The sequence below is a fragment of the Staurois parvus genome, unplaced genomic scaffold (genome assembly GCF_062004578.1).
Source record: "Staurois parvus isolate SC_StPar_1 unplaced genomic scaffold, SC_StPar_1.0 ptg000120l, whole genome shotgun sequence".
Classification (NCBI taxonomy): Eukaryota; Metazoa; Chordata; class Amphibia; order Anura; family Ranidae; genus Staurois; species Staurois parvus.
In genome coordinates, this window is record NW_028317916.1 from 1,351,255 (window position 1) to 1,367,677 (window position 16,423).

Below are 16,423 nucleotides of genomic sequence, written 5' to 3' on the forward strand. Positions count from 1 at the left end.
AACAGAGGTGTGTCGTCAGCTTGTGAGGCTCCACCCAAAGTCTGGAGCCTTACGTGCTGAAATCACGCCGCCATATTTTGTTGTCCGTATTTTGTGGGAGCTGCTCCAATCACTCGCTATTTTCTTTTGAGAGATTGGCAAATATTTTAGTGATATTTGTCTAAAATGGGAGTGACACTCACTTTTTGAGGTATTCTCTCATTTCCTGTTGCATCTTAAAAGACAGGAAGTGAAGAAAATTTCCCCCGCAGGACAGAGGCAACAAAAAACAATGTAATAGGCATTTTAACCCTTCCCTACTTTATCCAAAGCTAAAGCTGGCCATACACTAAGATTTTTTCATTTAGCATTTCAATCTCCAGCTTTGGTTTTTGAAGCTAGGTGTGTTCTGAAAGTTGTTGAGGCTGGCTGTCATAATACCCGAATAATGACTTGATGGGATTTGATGCAGTTATTGTTCGGTCTTCAATTTATCACTGCTTCCTTCAATTTTTCAAATGAAGAATGTTGAGCAGGAGGGTGCTGACAGGGCCATCCACTAAGTACATTTTAAATTTGAAGAGTGTATGGCCAGGTTTACAAAACGTTTTGGCTATGCATACTCTTTAAATGATTTAAATACATTTATTTATACTTACTGTATATAGCGCAGTAAATTTACACAGCGCTTTACATATTTATTTTACATTCACATCTGTCCCTGACACTTAGGGAGTTTACAGTCTAAGGTCTCTAACTTACATTCATACATACTAGGGTCAACTTAGACAGGAGCCAATTAACCTACCAGCATGTCTTTGGAATGTGGAAGGAAACCAGATTACCCAGAGGACACCCACACAGGCACAAAGAGAACATGCAAACTCCAGGCAGGTAGTGCTGTGGTGGGGATTCAAACCACCAACCCTAGTGCTGCTAGGTGGAAGTGCTAACCATATAGCTGTGCATTACATCACTGTCACTTGATCTAGCAATTTTCAGTAATTACAGTTTAATATCTATGGCACTTTATTAGAGGTCCATTGGCGAAAAGACCTCAGTGAAAACTATTGGATTTTCTTCTTAAAGAACAATTCAGACAGCCTTCCCCTTTTTCTCTCACACACTCCGCTCTGCATAGAAACATGTTTGTCCAAAGAACCTGGATGAATATCATAGACATTCCTGAATTATCCAATTTATTCTGTTTTACAGATCCACAACTGCACATTTCCCTTGTGCTTAGATACAAACATGAGCTGAGCTGTGAAGTTGCATTTAGGCAGTATTTCAGGATCAAATTATTTTCTTCTACAAGCTGATTTCAATTCAGTATATGAAATAGATCTATTGTATTGCATTTCTGCAAAGTAGCTTAGGTAAGGTTAAAGGTCCCAAAATTTGAAATTGAGCATCTCTGTTGACTCCCCTTCCATGCCTCTGATGGCCTCACCATGCTAACTGCCACCCCTTACTGTGCCTCCTTCTTGACTATTCCACAATAAAAAGGATGTGGTTCAGGTTTGCTGCTACCTTGGCTTTGAGGCAACTCCTGCAGGTTTGAGAGTTGCAATCTGATTAATTTAGGAGCAGATTGACAAACTGGGGCAAACCTGCAGAGTCTTTGCACTATGGCCAGAAGGTTTATCATGGCCAATTAAGAGGCTTTTGGATAAGCTTCCTCCTCACTATATAAGGAGGTGCCCAGAACAGTCATAGGGCCAGAGTATTGGAGAAGCTTCTGGAGAGAAAAGGATAAAAAAATCTGATAAACAGTAACTGTACTTTAATTCTGTTCACTACGTCTTTGGGCAGACATTCCCTTTGTTACTTTTTTGTTATTATTTGGTGCTTTTTCTTTTTTAATGTCATTTTATTTTGTCTTTGTTTGGTGGTATATTTTTTTTTAGGTTAAACTGTTTTTTCATTTTATTTTTTTGTAAGGCTTCCCTGTAAAAAATGGTGGACATTTATTTCAATGGTAGTGTTTTGGGGTTATGATTTTTTTTTTAGGGGGGTGTCTTTGTTTTTTTTATATTGTTGATAAGGCCTTTTTTACATTTAGGGTGCTCCAAGTGTGGCTGCCACTGCTACTGACCATCTGTTCCTGGAGCTGAACTTTGAGAGTTGTTCCTAGTATGTGTTCTCTCTCACTTTAGTACTGTTTTGTAACACCACATACAGCTTTACAGCATCCCCCAAGCATGATAGTTAAATTATTTGAGAATTTTTATTGTCCTCAAAGCCACATGAAAAGACCCCCAACCCTCCCCCTGCCGTAGGGTATTGGTTTTTGCATTGTTTTGCACTGGTACATGCTCCCCATGTCAGTGCCCAGATTCCCTTGCCTTTTTTTACAGTAGCTTACCTATTAGTGTACAAATGGCCAGAATTTAACAACAAGATTTTCCCCAACACTCCATATTTTAATGGGATTTGTTAGTAAGTTTGAGATCTCTTCATTTCAAACTGGATTTGTTGAACCCTTGGTGAACTGATTTGTCCATCCTTCATAGTAGTAAACGTTACCATGTGACCAAGTGCAGGGATGCATGGGACAGCTTTATTAGTCCAGTTATCAGTAGCTTCCCTGTCACCAGTGGAGGATCATTTGGCATTGCCTCTCTGCTTCATAAGTTCTACTGTTCAGTAGGATTAATTAATTTATTATAATGGGAAAATAAAGTGCAGGGGGCAGGGATAGTAATCAGCCCTGGCCTGGAATAGGGGCTTACAACTGCAACTATGATATCCATGCCACTAATTGTGTATTATATGACATTTGAAATACTGTACTAGTACATTATAACACTGATAACTCCTGAAATTGCAATTTAGTTCTTGTGATCACTGTAATCTCCTGTACATCTGCATTCTGATTAAGAGGGGGAGGGGCAGTGATAAGAGGAAATCTGGTGTACTGCATTTGCATGTGAAATATGAGGAGAGAGAACAGAGATGACTTTATGAGTCTTCTGCTGCTCCTTCACTGTCAAATTACAGGTTGGTGGCAGGGAGGTGACGAGGCTGTATTGAATACCTTCTGTAAAGAATATATAGGTCACCAACCTGGCTGTGTTGTCTGACAGGGCTGTGTAAAATTCAGGAAATGAATAGACAGACATACAAATCCTTCAGCAGGTAAACGGTTCCTGTAAATGTATTCATCTGTGCATTTATATATTTACCTTTAGGATATTATAGGATATATGTACAGGATGTCTTTATTAAAAATCCTTTTTTATTATTATTATTATTATTATTATTATTATTAATATACAGGATTTATATAGCGCCAGCAGTTTGTGCAGCGCTTTATTCAAGTATTCCTGAACATTAGCAAAAATACTGTACATTTATAAAAATACAGCTACATTTTGTTACAAAGAAATGCCGTAGTTTAAACAAAACAGTATTTGTTTTTTTCTCCATTCTTTAAAGCATGGTTGCTGAGAATGTACATTGGACAAAGTGTGTTTTTCTGCCAAGCTCCACCATCTCAAACTAGCTGAATACAATAGGCCGGGGTTTTTCTAGTTTTACAGTTACAAAGCTTAGCAACAGAACTTGTAAAAGCTTTTACATGCAGCAATAATTAACAAACCTTCAATAGTGTGGTATTCAGTCAAAACATTTTAATTTGATTTTTCTGTTTCCATTCTTCTAAAACAGTAAATGTTTAGAACTGTCGGCAAGAAATTATGAAGCAAAATTAGAATAGAACATTTCCCAAGTTTCACAAAACACTTGGAAAATAAAATTTAGGCTGAAAGAATAAGCTGTCACCTTAATAATATTACATGTAGTCACCAACTACTGTCAAAAATGTAAGACAAAGACACTATGATACATGTATGAGTATTTTAAATCTTTCAATATATTTGCATATTAAAGTGTAATCTTTTTGCAATTTTGTTTACAGTAGGGAAGCAGCATAAATCCTGCCAGGTATTATTGCTCTCTGTATCCCTCCTAGGTCAGCACAGTGGCTAAGTGGTTAGCACTTCCACTTAGGAGTACTAGGGTTGTTGGTTCAAATCCCAATCACGGCAGTACCTGTCCAGAGTTTGCATGTTGTGCCTGGGCTGGTAGCTTAACCTCCTCCCGGCCGCCATATAAGGTAATGACGGGCGCAAGGCGGTTCTCTTGTTCTGGGAGGACGTCATATGACGTCCTCCCACTCTAACCGCCCACGCGCGGCTCTGGGAGTACGCAGCATGGCAATCGGTGGTGCGCTGTGTCCCTCGGACACAGCCAATCACCGATCAATGGAAAGAGATGAAGAGATGGCTCAGTCATGTGATCAGCTGTGTCCAATCACAGCTGATCGCATGTAAATAGGGAAATGCCGGTTATCGCCATTTCTCTCCTCATGAGCTGTCACACTGACAGAGGAGAGGAGAGCCGTTAATCGGCATTATTCGGAGGGGACATCTACACTGATGATCAGTCTGCCCTGATGATCAGTGTAGCCCCAGCACAGTCCATCAATGCCACATATCAGTGCCCATCTGAGCTGCCTTTCAGTGTCACCTATCAGTGCCAGTCAGTGCTGCCTATCAGTGCCACCTAACAGTGCCAGTCAGTGCCGCCTATCAATACCACCTATCAGTGCCATATATGAGTGCTGCCTTTCAGTGCCCATCAGTGATGCCTGTCAATGCCCATCAGTGCCTCCTCATCAGTGCAGCCTATCAGTGCCCATCACTGCAGCCTCATTAGCGCACATCAGTGAAGGAGAAAAATCACTTATTTACAAAATTTTATAACAAAAACTAAGAAAAAACTTTTTTTTTCACAATTTTCAGTTGTTTTTGGTTTGTGTAGCAAAAAAAAAAAACCCCAGAGGTAATTAAATACCACCAAAATAAAGCTCTATCTGTCTAAAAAAAATGATAAAAATGTCATATGGGTACAGTGTTGCATGACCGCGCAATTGTCATTCAAAGTGCAACAGCGCTGAAAGCTGAAAATTGGCCTGGGCAGGAAGGGGGTATAAGTGCCCTGTAGGTAAGTGGTTAAGTTGCTCCTGTCTAAATTGGCCCTAATATGTATATTGTATGCATGTGAGTTAAAGACCTTAACCCTTGAGGGCAGGGCTGATGTGAACATACAATATAGACAGTATGTAAACTGATGGTGCTATATAAGTACCTGTAATAAAAAAGGAAGGTTCACCATCTCTATTTGTCTTGGTAACCATTGTCATTGAAACAGAAAGTGATATTTTAAAGCTGTCACCAACTTTTTTGTACTTAGGAAACTGACTGCTGGAAAATGTAGGTTAAAAAAGTAGGTTTAGCAGAGTTTGCATAACGCGTTTAGCTGCATTTATGCACGTTTGCGTTTAGAAGCGTTTTTAAAAGATAACCTCAGGAGACCTTCCCAAATGTCCAGAATACACTGAAAAATAGTAAATTCACTAAACAAGGCTACTAAAATACCGCATGAGTTATGTCAAGTCATGCGATATTTTAGTAGTGAAAAGCATACATTAATGTTTCAGCTGTCAGCCACTGACAGCTGAATGTAAAAGAAAGAATTGCCAGGAATTAAAAAAATAATTTAAAAAATGGCATGGGGTCTCCTCCTCCCATCCATACCAAGCCCTTTGGATCTGGTATGGACTTTGAGGGGAATCCCCATGCCAAAATTTTAAAACAAATGGCGTGGGGTTCCCCCCAAAATCCATACCAGACCCTTATCTGAGCATGCAGCCCGGCAGGTCAGGAAAGGGGGGGGGGGCGAGCGTCGGTGGCAGAGCTTTTTTTTTTTTTTTTTATTTGGAGCAGCAGCGGACATCGTGATTGATGGTGGACACGAAGGGCTTGGTATGGATGGGAGGGGGGACCCCACGCTGTTTTTTAAAATAATTTTTTTATTGCCGGCAATTCTTTCTTTTACACTCAGCTGTCAGTGGGAACCCTGCTGACAGCAGAAACATGATGCATGCTTTTCACTACTAAAAGTCCGCATGACTTGATAAAATTATGCGGTATTTTAGTAGACTTTTTTAATGGATTCATATGGGTTTTTTTTAAAAAATGCTATGCGGTATCCTACTGCATACTTGGATTTGGTAGGATACCGTTTAGTGAATTGTGCCCTGGATATGGACCAGTCAAAAAAACGCTTCTAAATGCAAATGCTTTGGCATTTGAAACACTGATAAAATCTACTCCTGAACGCTAGTTTGGTGCATTAAAAAAAAGACTGTAAACTCAACTGGCTGTAAACGATTGTAAACAACATAGTGTACATGGACACATAGGAAAACATTAGGGAGAGTTCAGGGGCTGATGAAAAAAACACAGAAAAGCTCCTGAATGTGAGTTTATCAGCTGCAGTGTACATGAAGTCTAACTTTCAAAGTTTTAGGACAAACTTTTAGGGCACACCCCCTTCTTTTAAGGTCCAAGCAATCTGCTTAGAAGAAGGGGGTAGACCCTGAAAATGTGAATGTTTGTGCAAATAAAAAAGTAGGCTTTTACCAGACTGACTTTGAGCTTACTAAAAGCCTTTCCACTTTCCACTAGCAGGTAAATAAAGCAGTTGGGCTGTAAAAAGAGATGAGAATAAGTGATAAGCAAATTTTACCTTAATGCTTTGAAGTTTTATGTAACATAGCTCTATGATACGCATTAGATGTATATCACCTGCAGACAATAGGAGGAACATTTATTCAGTAAATATTGGCTGGCAGTATTGCCATTGTAATAAAATGACATGCAATCACTTTTGGAATGTTATGAGTTTAGTAATAATGACAACTTAATTTTGTATACAATCTCCTCAGACTATCTGAAATATTCATAATATCCCCAGGCTCGCTTTGATTTATAGATAATTGCTTATTTTTGTCATTTGGAAATGTAGAATTTTGAGTGGCATTCTAGTGTATCATCTGTATTACCAGTTTATAATTCAGTGATGTAAGAAAACAAATGTAATGAACAGTATATCTCCAATTCCAGCATTTCTATAGGAAGCAAAGCCCACAAAAGGCAGGGTCTTAGGGAACTTGAGAAAACATTTGGAAATTCATTCATTACAGAATACAAGGTTAGTCAAGAGGCATGCTCTCATCTTTGTTAAAACAAATATCTCTCTATTATCATCCAAACTATTTTCTATTTTACAAGCATCTCATGTTCCCACTTCAACCATCTTAGGGTCATGCCCACATCCCATGTCTTTGTACAAAACAAAAGTATAATTACGTACAAGAGGTAGAATTTCAAGAGCACACAATAGACAAGCACCTCTTACAGTCTACTATCTGCTAAAAATGGATTACTGAAGCTTTTGTATTGCTTGATTGATATAAAGTGTTGCTGTCATGTGCATAGCATCCCTCTTTAGTTTACTACCTATTGTGGCAATCTTGAGACTTCAGAAAAATACTGTCTGCCAGAGATACAGAAGTAATTCTACCAATATATAGCTTTACAATATATAGCTTTACAGGAATTGTTAGATAATAATATTAAAGGGATCTCAATCACTTTATTTTATAATCTGGTTTATGCAAAATAACATGATACAACATTTTGAATTAGAGCAGGCCAGGACTGGCCATAGGGCACATCGGGCATTTGCCGGGCTGAAGAAGAGCGGCCTATCGATGACCAGGCCACACAGACCGCAGCCGCCGCTCACCTCCCGCTGTGCAGCTATGCCCAAAGCAGGGCTGACAGGAGGAGCGGCAGCGATGGCTCCAGTGACAGGCAGGGAGCAGCTGCCAAGGACACACAGACACCTCCCCGGCCAGCCACTGCACACAGCCGTACTGTAAGGACAACGACGGCCTCTCTCCTTCACCTGCCTGCACACTGTTATAACTCAGCAGTGGATTGGGATGTCTCTTTGCTGGGTGAGCTGTCTCTTTGCTGGATGGGCTGTCTCTTTACTGGACAGGCTGTCTCTTTGCTGAAAAGGCTGTCTCTATGTTGGACGGGCTGTGTCTTTGCTGGGCGGGTTGTCTCTTTGCTGGTTAGGATGTCTATTTGCTGGACGGGTTGTCTCTTTGCTGGATGGGCAGGATGTCTCTTTGCTGAATTGTTGTCACTTTGGGAAATGGGCTGTCTCTTTACTGAACGGGCTATCTCTTTGCTGAATGGGCTATCTCTTTGCTGGATGGGCTGCCTCTTTACTGGTTGAGCTGTCTCTACTGGATGGGCTGTCTCTTTGCTAGATGGGCTGTCTCTGTTCTAGACAGGCTGTCTCTTTGCTAGATGGGCTGTCTTTGTTCTAGATGAGCTGTGTCTTTGCTGTACAAGCTGTCTCTTTCTTGGGCAGGATGTCTCTTTGCTGGATGAGCTGTCTCTTTGCTGTACAGGCTGTCTCTTTGCTGAAAAGTCTGTCTCTTTGCTGGACAGGCTGTCTCTTTGCTGGGCGGGCTGTCTCTTTGCTGGTTATGATGTCTCTTTGCTGGTTAGGATGTCTCTTTGCTGAACGGGCTGTCTCTTTGCTGTACAGGCTGTCTCTTTGCTGGGTGGGCAGGATGTCTCTTTGCTGAATGGTTGTCACTTTGGGAAATGGGCTGTCTCTTTACTGAACAAGCTATCTCTTTGCTGAATGGGCTATCTCTTTGCTGGCTGGGCTGTCTCTTTACTGGTTGAGCTGTCTCTACTGGATGGGCTGTCTCTATGCTAGATGGGCTGTCTCTGTTCTGGACGGGCTGTCTCTTTGCTAGACGGGCTGTCTCTGTTCTAGATGAGCTGTGTCTTTGCTGTACAAGCTGTCTCTTTGTTGGGCAGGATGTCTCTTTGCTGGATGAGCTCTCTCTTTCCTGGATGAGCTGTCTCTTTGCTGGACGGGTTGTCACTTTTCTGGACGAGCTGTCTTTTTGCTGGATGAGCTGTCTCTTTGCTGGATGGGCTGTCTCTTTGCTGGATGAGCTGTCTTTTTGCTGGATGGGCTGTCTCTTTGCTGGATGAGCTGTCTCATTGCTGGACGGGCTGTCTTTTTGCTGGTTGGGATGTCTCTTTGCTATGTGGGGATGTCTGTTTGCTGGATTGGGCTGTCTCTTTACTATATGGGGATGTCTTTTTGGTGGATTGGAATGTCTCTTTGCTGGATTGGGCCATCTCTTTGAATATATAGGGGAAACTGTGATTAGATCTCTAGGGACACTCTAATGTAAAGGGGCACTATGATATAAAGGGGACTGCACTGTAAAGGGGCACTGTACTCAATACAGTGCCCCTTTACAGTCCAATCACTTTTATATCACAGTGCTCCTTTACATTAGAGTGCGGAGGACTGACTCCATGAATATTCCATCACCAACTGCCCCATGAACGCCCTTGCACCCGCCCCCCCGCTCAGTCTAAAATGTCCATGCCTACTTTTTGTCCCAGTCCGGGCCTGGATTAGAGTAAAAATTAACCCACAGTAAATACAAGATTACTAGTTAGTCTCTAATTTCTTTTAAATGTCTTTAATTTTTTTACTATAATTTTTTTTTATTTCTTTTAAATGTCTTTAAGGTTGATTTTCAGGTTTACTGTCCCTTTAATTAGATTACTTTTGGGCCAAGCTGACCCATAAAAACTATTTTCTACACTAACAAGTGCACCCCCTGGGCAGGCTGTATAAACTGTATGTAGCCTGTAGACAAAAAGTTCCTTGCTCACACCCAGAACAAAAATGGCTCTCAGTCACTCATAGGCAGCTCTGCATTCTCTGAATGAATATAAAGCTTCCTTTGGCTGGCTGAGGAGGAGAGGTGGATCATGACATCATGATCTCCAGGTCAGCCAATCAGAGGAAACTTTGTACTTATTCAAAGAATACAAATCTGCCTATGAATGGCTGAGTGCTGCTCAGTCCAACTCAATTTTGTTCCAGGTGTGAGACGAGAAGTTCTTGTCCCATTGAGGAACACAAGGCTGTATACTGTATGCATCTGAGCCTAGGTACAGTTTATACAGCACACCAAATGGCGTACCTGTTAGTGTAGAAAATAGTTTGGCCCAAATGAACTAGCTAAAGGGGCTGTAAATCTGTAAATCAACTTTAAAGCGGAGTTCCACGTGAAAAAAAAAAACAAAAACTGTAGCGACTTTTAAAATATAGACACATACCTGTCCCTCGGTCCAGCGGTGTCCCCAGCACAGCTGGTTTCACCAGCCATCTTCTCACCCTGGTGCCAGTATCTTCAGTGTGGGCACCCGGCTGTGACAGCTTGTGGCTTCACAGCCGGGTGCCCACTGAGCATGCGCAAGAAGCGCTGTGCTTTGTGGATGGCCCCGTAGTCTTTTGTGACCTGTCACGTGTCCCAGCAGACTACATGGAGGGAGGACAACTTCTGCTTCCGATCGCCTAGGTAATCGCAGTGGAAGTGGGAGAGGATACTTGTCAAATTCAAGTACTCGCTCCCCCCCGCTCCCCAAAGGTGCCAATCCTTAATGGGGAGCAGGGGACAAAGGCTTAAAGCGGAACTTCCCCTTTTGGGTGGAGCTGCGCTTTAAGATACATCGTACTGTGACTTAGCAGCTTTTTGCTTCTATGACTTCTTTGGGTACACGTGTCACAACTAGAGATGAGCGAATCGAAGTAGGCGAAGTGGAATTCGAGTCGAATATTGGAAAATTTTCGAATCCGAAAAATAGCCTACTTCGGACGCGCGAATCGAAATTTTTCCTAAAATGGCGGCGGACATGTGCGGCGACGGAGCGGGGATGTCTGGGAAGGCGTGCAGACAAGGCACGCTGACCCATAATGCATTCCTTAATGACATGTGATCGCATTAGCCAATCAGCAGCCAGGCAGCCAGCACTGTGTAATGGTCGAGCTATAAATAGCGGCCATTTTAGAATTCTTCATTTGCCTCCAGTCATTCAAGAGAGGCAGACCGCTCTGTATTAGGGACAGAGTTAGGGCCACAGAAACGTTACTTGGGGACAGAGAAACGTTACTTAGGGACAGAGAAGCATTACTCAGGGACACAGGATTGTTAATGAGGGCCACAGAATCGTTACTTAGGGCCAAAGAAACGCTAGTTAGGGCCACAGAATTGTTACTCAGGGACAGACAGAATTGTTACTGAGTGCCAGAGAATTGTTACTTAGGGCCACAGAAACATTAGTTAGGGCCACAGAATTGTTACTCAGGGACAGACACAGAATTGTTACTGAGGGCCACAGAACTGTTACTTAGTGCCACAGAAACGTTATTAGGGCCACAGAATTGTTACTCAGGGACAGACAGAATTGTTACTGAGTGCCAGAGAATTGTTACTTAGGGCCACAGAAACGTTAGTTAGGGCCACAGAATTGTTACTCAGGGACAGACACAGAATTGTTACTGAGGGCCACAGAACTGTTACTTAGGGCCACAGAAACGTTATTAGGGCCACAGAATTGTTACTCAGGGACAGACAGAATTGTTACTGAGTGCCAGAAAATTGTTACTTAGGGCCACAGAAACGTTAGTTAGGGCCACAGAAATGTTACTCAGGGACAGACACAGAATTGTTACTGAGGGCCACAGAACTGTTACTGAGGGCCACAGAAACGTTAGTTAGGGCCACAGAATTGTTACTCAGGGACAGACACAGAATTGTTACTGAGGGCCACAGAACTGTTACTTAGGGCCACAGAAACGTTAGTTAGGGCCACAGAATTGTTACTCAGGGACAGACACAGAATTGTTACTGAGGGCCACAGAATTGTTACTTAGGGCCACAGAATTGTTACTCAGGGACAGACAGAATTGTTATTGAGTGCCAGAGAATTGTTACTTAGGGCCACAGAAACGTTAGTTAGGGCCACAGAATTGTTACTCAGGGACAGACAGAATTGTTACTGAGTGCCAGAGAATTGTTACTTAGGGCCACAGAAACGTTAGTTAGGGCCACAGAATTGTTACTCAGGGACAGACACAGAATTGTTACTGAGGGCCACAGAATTGTTACTTAGGGCCACAGAAACGTTACTCAGGGACACAGAATTGTTACTGAGGGCCACAGAACTGTTACTTAGGGCCACAGAAACGTTAGTTAGGGCCACAAAATTGTTACTCAGGGACAGACACAGAATTGTTACTGAGGGCCACAGAATTGTTACTTAGGGCCACAGAAACGTTACTCAGGGACACAGAATTGTTACTGAGGGCCACAGAACCGTTACTTAGGGCCACAGAATTGTTACTCAGGGACAGACACAGAATTGTTACTCAGGGACACAGAATTGTTACTGAGGGCCACAGAACCGTTACTTAGGGCCACAGAAACGTTACTCAGGGACACAGAATTGTTACTGAGGGCCACATAACCGTTACTTAGGGCCACATAATTGTTACTCAGGGACAGACACAGAATTGTTACTGAGGGACACAGAATTGTTACTGAGGGCCACAACCGTTACTTAGGGCCACAGAATTGTTACTCAGGGACACAGAATTGTTACTGAGGGCCACAGAACCGTTACTTAGGGCCACAGAGTTGTTACTCAGGGACACAGAATTGTTACTGAGGGCCACAGAACCGTTACTTAGGGCCACAGAATTGTTACTCAGGGACAGACACAGAATTGTTACTGAGGGACACAGAATTGTTACTGAGGGCCACAGAAACGTTAATCAGGGACACAGAATTGTTACTGAGGGCCACAGAACCGTTACTTAGGGCCACATAAAAGTTAATCAGGGACACAGAATTGTTACTAAGGGCCACAGAACCGTTACTTAGGGCCACAGAATTGTTACTCAGGGACAGACACAGAATTGTTACTGAGGGACACAGAATTGTTACTGAGGGCCACAGAACCGTTACTTAGGGCCACAGAAACGTTAATCAGGGACACAGAATTGTTACTGAGGGCCACAGAACTGTTACTTAGGGCCACATAAACGTTAATCAGGGACACAGAATTGTTACTGAGGGCCACAGAACCGTTACTTAGGGCCACAGAATTGTTACTCACGGACAGACACAGAATTGTTTCTTGAGGGACACAGAATTGTTACTGAGGGCCACAGAACCGTTACTTAGGGCCACAGAAACGTTAATCAGGGACACAGAATTGTTACTGAGGGCCACAGAACCGTTACTTAGGGCCACGTAAACGTTAATCAGGGACAGACACAGAATTGTTACTGAGGGACACAGAATTGTTACTGAGGGACACAGAATTGTTACTGAGGGCCACAGAACCGTTACTTAGGGCCACAGAATTGTTACTTAGGGACACAGAATTGTTACTGAGGGCCACAGAACCGTTACTTAGGGCCACAGAATTGTTACTTAGGGACACAGAATTGTTACTGAGGGCCACAGAACCGTTACTTAGGGCCACAGATTTGTTACTTAGGGACACAGAATTGTTACTGAGGGCCACAGAACTGTTACTTAGGGCCACAGAATTGTTACTCGGACAGACACAGAATTGTTACTCAGGGACACAGAATTGTTACTGAGGGCCACAGAACCGTTACCTAGGGCCACAGAATTGTTACTCAGGGACACAGAATTGTTACTGAGGGCCACAGAACCGTTACTTAGGGCCACAGAATTGTTACTCAGGGACACTGAATTGTTACTGAGGGCCACAGAACTGTTACTTAGGGCCACAGAATTGTTACTCGGACAGACACAGAATTGTTACTCAGGGACACAGAATTGTTACTGAGGGCCACAGAACCGTTACTTAGGGCCAAAGAATTGTTACTCAGGGACACAGAATTGTTACTGAGGGCCACAGAACTGTTACTTAGGGCCACAGAATTGTTACTCAGGGACACAGAATTGTTACTGAGGGCCACAGAACTGTTACTTAGGGCCACAGAAAGGTTACTCAGGGACACAGAATTGTTACTGAGGGCCACAGAACTGTTACTTAGGGCCACATAATTGTTACTCGGACAGACACAGAATTGTTACTCAGGGACACAGAATTGTTACTGAGGGCCACAGAACCGTTACTTAGGGCCACATAAACGTTAATCAGGGACACAGAATTGTTACTGAGGGCCACAGAACCGTTACTTAGGGCCACATAATTGTTACTCAGGGACAGACACAGAATTGTTACTGAGGGACACAGAATTGTTACTGAGGGCCACAGAACCGTTACTTAGGGCCACAGAATTGTTACTCAGGGACAGACACAGAATTGTTACTCAGGTACACAGAATTGTTACTCAGGGACACAGAATCGTTGAATTAAAGAGTATGTCAGACAACATGCAGAGGAGTGGCAGAGGAGGCAATGTTTTAGGAGCGAGCAGACGTGGCAGCAGAGGAAGGGGTCGAGGCAGCACTATTCGCAGCCAGAGGCCAGTGCTCCTGGTGTCATCCAGCGGTCGTGTCTCCACCGACAACCCTGCCGTCGTCGATTGGTTGGCTCGGTCGTCTTCCTCTTCCCAGGTCACCTCTGACACCTACAGCCAACGGTCGGTGGGTACGTCAGACACAACCGTTAGTTGGCATGGCCCGGGACCAAACTCACTGAAATCACGTGTCCTCTACCTGCCCCTGTCCTTTGGTGTTCCCTCACCAAGCGAAGTATCGCATGCTGTGGGCTCAGCCCCACTGTACAGTGAGGAAGAGCTAACAGAGGGCGGTCAGGAACGGGGGGAGACATCCGCCTTTTCAGCAGCCAGGCGAAGAAGTAGTGGCGAGGAGAGTGGCTCGGTAGCCGGTCTAGAGACAGGTCTGTCTCCTGACCCAGACGCAGCCGAGGGGGCTAGTAGTGAGGCGGAGACCCTACTTGATGATGAGGAGGTTGATCGCACTTGGCAGCCTCGTCGTCATCAGGCAATTTCTTCCGCATCATCAGGAGAAGAGGGTGGCAGCTTGGCAGCGAGCGAAACAGTCGGTGGGTTGCCCAGGAGACAGCAGCAGGGTCGCAGCAGTGTCAGTGGAGCCAAACGGCCACGGAGTAGAGCACCAGCTCCACTGCAGCCTACCACCACGGCCATTAGTGGTGCCGGTGTGCACGGAGGAAGCAGCAGTCAGCCAGTGAGGAGTATCGGGGGCAAAGTTTCCTACTCGGCGGTGTGGCAATTTTTTGTCAAGCCGCCCGAGGAAGTAAACGTAGCCGTATGTCGACTATGTGGCCAGAAAGTCAAGCGTGGCCAGGGGGCCCATGTTGGGACTACAGCGTTGCGGCAGCATATGCAGCGTCGCCATTTGGTGGCCTGGGAAAACCGTGATAAAGATACGGCGGTTCTGCCCGCCCCAGCCCCCGCTCCATCACCCGCTCCGTTACTTGCTCCGTCACCTGACGTCAATCGCCCTCCATCAGCCAGTCAAGGCTCCAACACCTCTGCTGAGGGGAGTTGTCGCTCGTTGGCATCTTCCGCTCGTTCAGATGCTCCTTCTCCTGCTACTCCTCTTCACGGATTCCGTCAGCAGTCTTTCTTGGAATCCGTTTCCAAGAGACAACAGTTTGCGAGCACGCACCCGACGGTGCAAAAGCTGAACGTCCTCCTGTCCAAGTTGCTGGTGCTGCAGTCCCTCCCTTTCCAAGTGGTGGACTCAGCACCTTTCCGAGAAATGATGGCTTGTGCCGCGCTGCGGTGGAGAGTGCCAAGCCATCCTTTCTTCGCCAAAAAGGCAGTGCCAGCCCTGCATTCACATGTAGAAGAGATGGTGGGCCAGTCTTTGAGCATGTCGGTCTCTGCCAAAGTGCACGGCAGCGCCGACATGTGGAGCTGTAACTACGGTCAGGGACAGTACATGTCATTTACGGCCCACTGGGTGAACGTGGTGCCGTCACAGCCGCACCAGCAACTTGGACAGGTCACGCCGCTTTTGCCTCCACGTTTGCACGTCCTTGGTCCGGCAAAGATGTCCGCCTCTACCACCTCTTCTTCCGCCGTGTCCTCAGCCGCCACCCCCGTGCCAAGTCCCATTACCCGACCGGCATATCACATGTGCAGGGCGCAACGGTGTCACGCTGTGCTGCACCTGGTATGCCTTGGTGAACGTAGTCACACAGGGGAGGAACTTCTCAGTGTAATGAACAGAGAAATCGACAGATGGCTGTCTCCGCGCAAACTCAAAATCGGAACCATGTTGACCGACAACGGAAAGAACATGGTGTCTGCTCTGCGTCAAGGAAGGTTGTGCCATGCGCCATGCATGGCTCACGTGTTCAATCTGGTTGTCAAGCGGTTCCTAAAATCCACCATCCCACTGCAAGACATCCTTAAAATGTCACGTAAACTTTGCATGCATTTCAGCCATTCCTACACCGCAAAGCACACCCTCCTTGAGCTGCAGCGGCAGAACGGAATTGCACAGCATCGCCTGATCTGCGACGTTGCAACAAGGTGGAATTCAACCCTACACATGTTAGACCGCCTTTACGAACAGCGAAAGGCCATCACCGATTTCCTGATGTTACAAGCGGATAAAGGTACTCCCCTGTGTAACTTTGATGTCAGCCATTGGCAGCTCATGCGTGACACCTGCCGCTTGCTCAGGCCCTTTGAG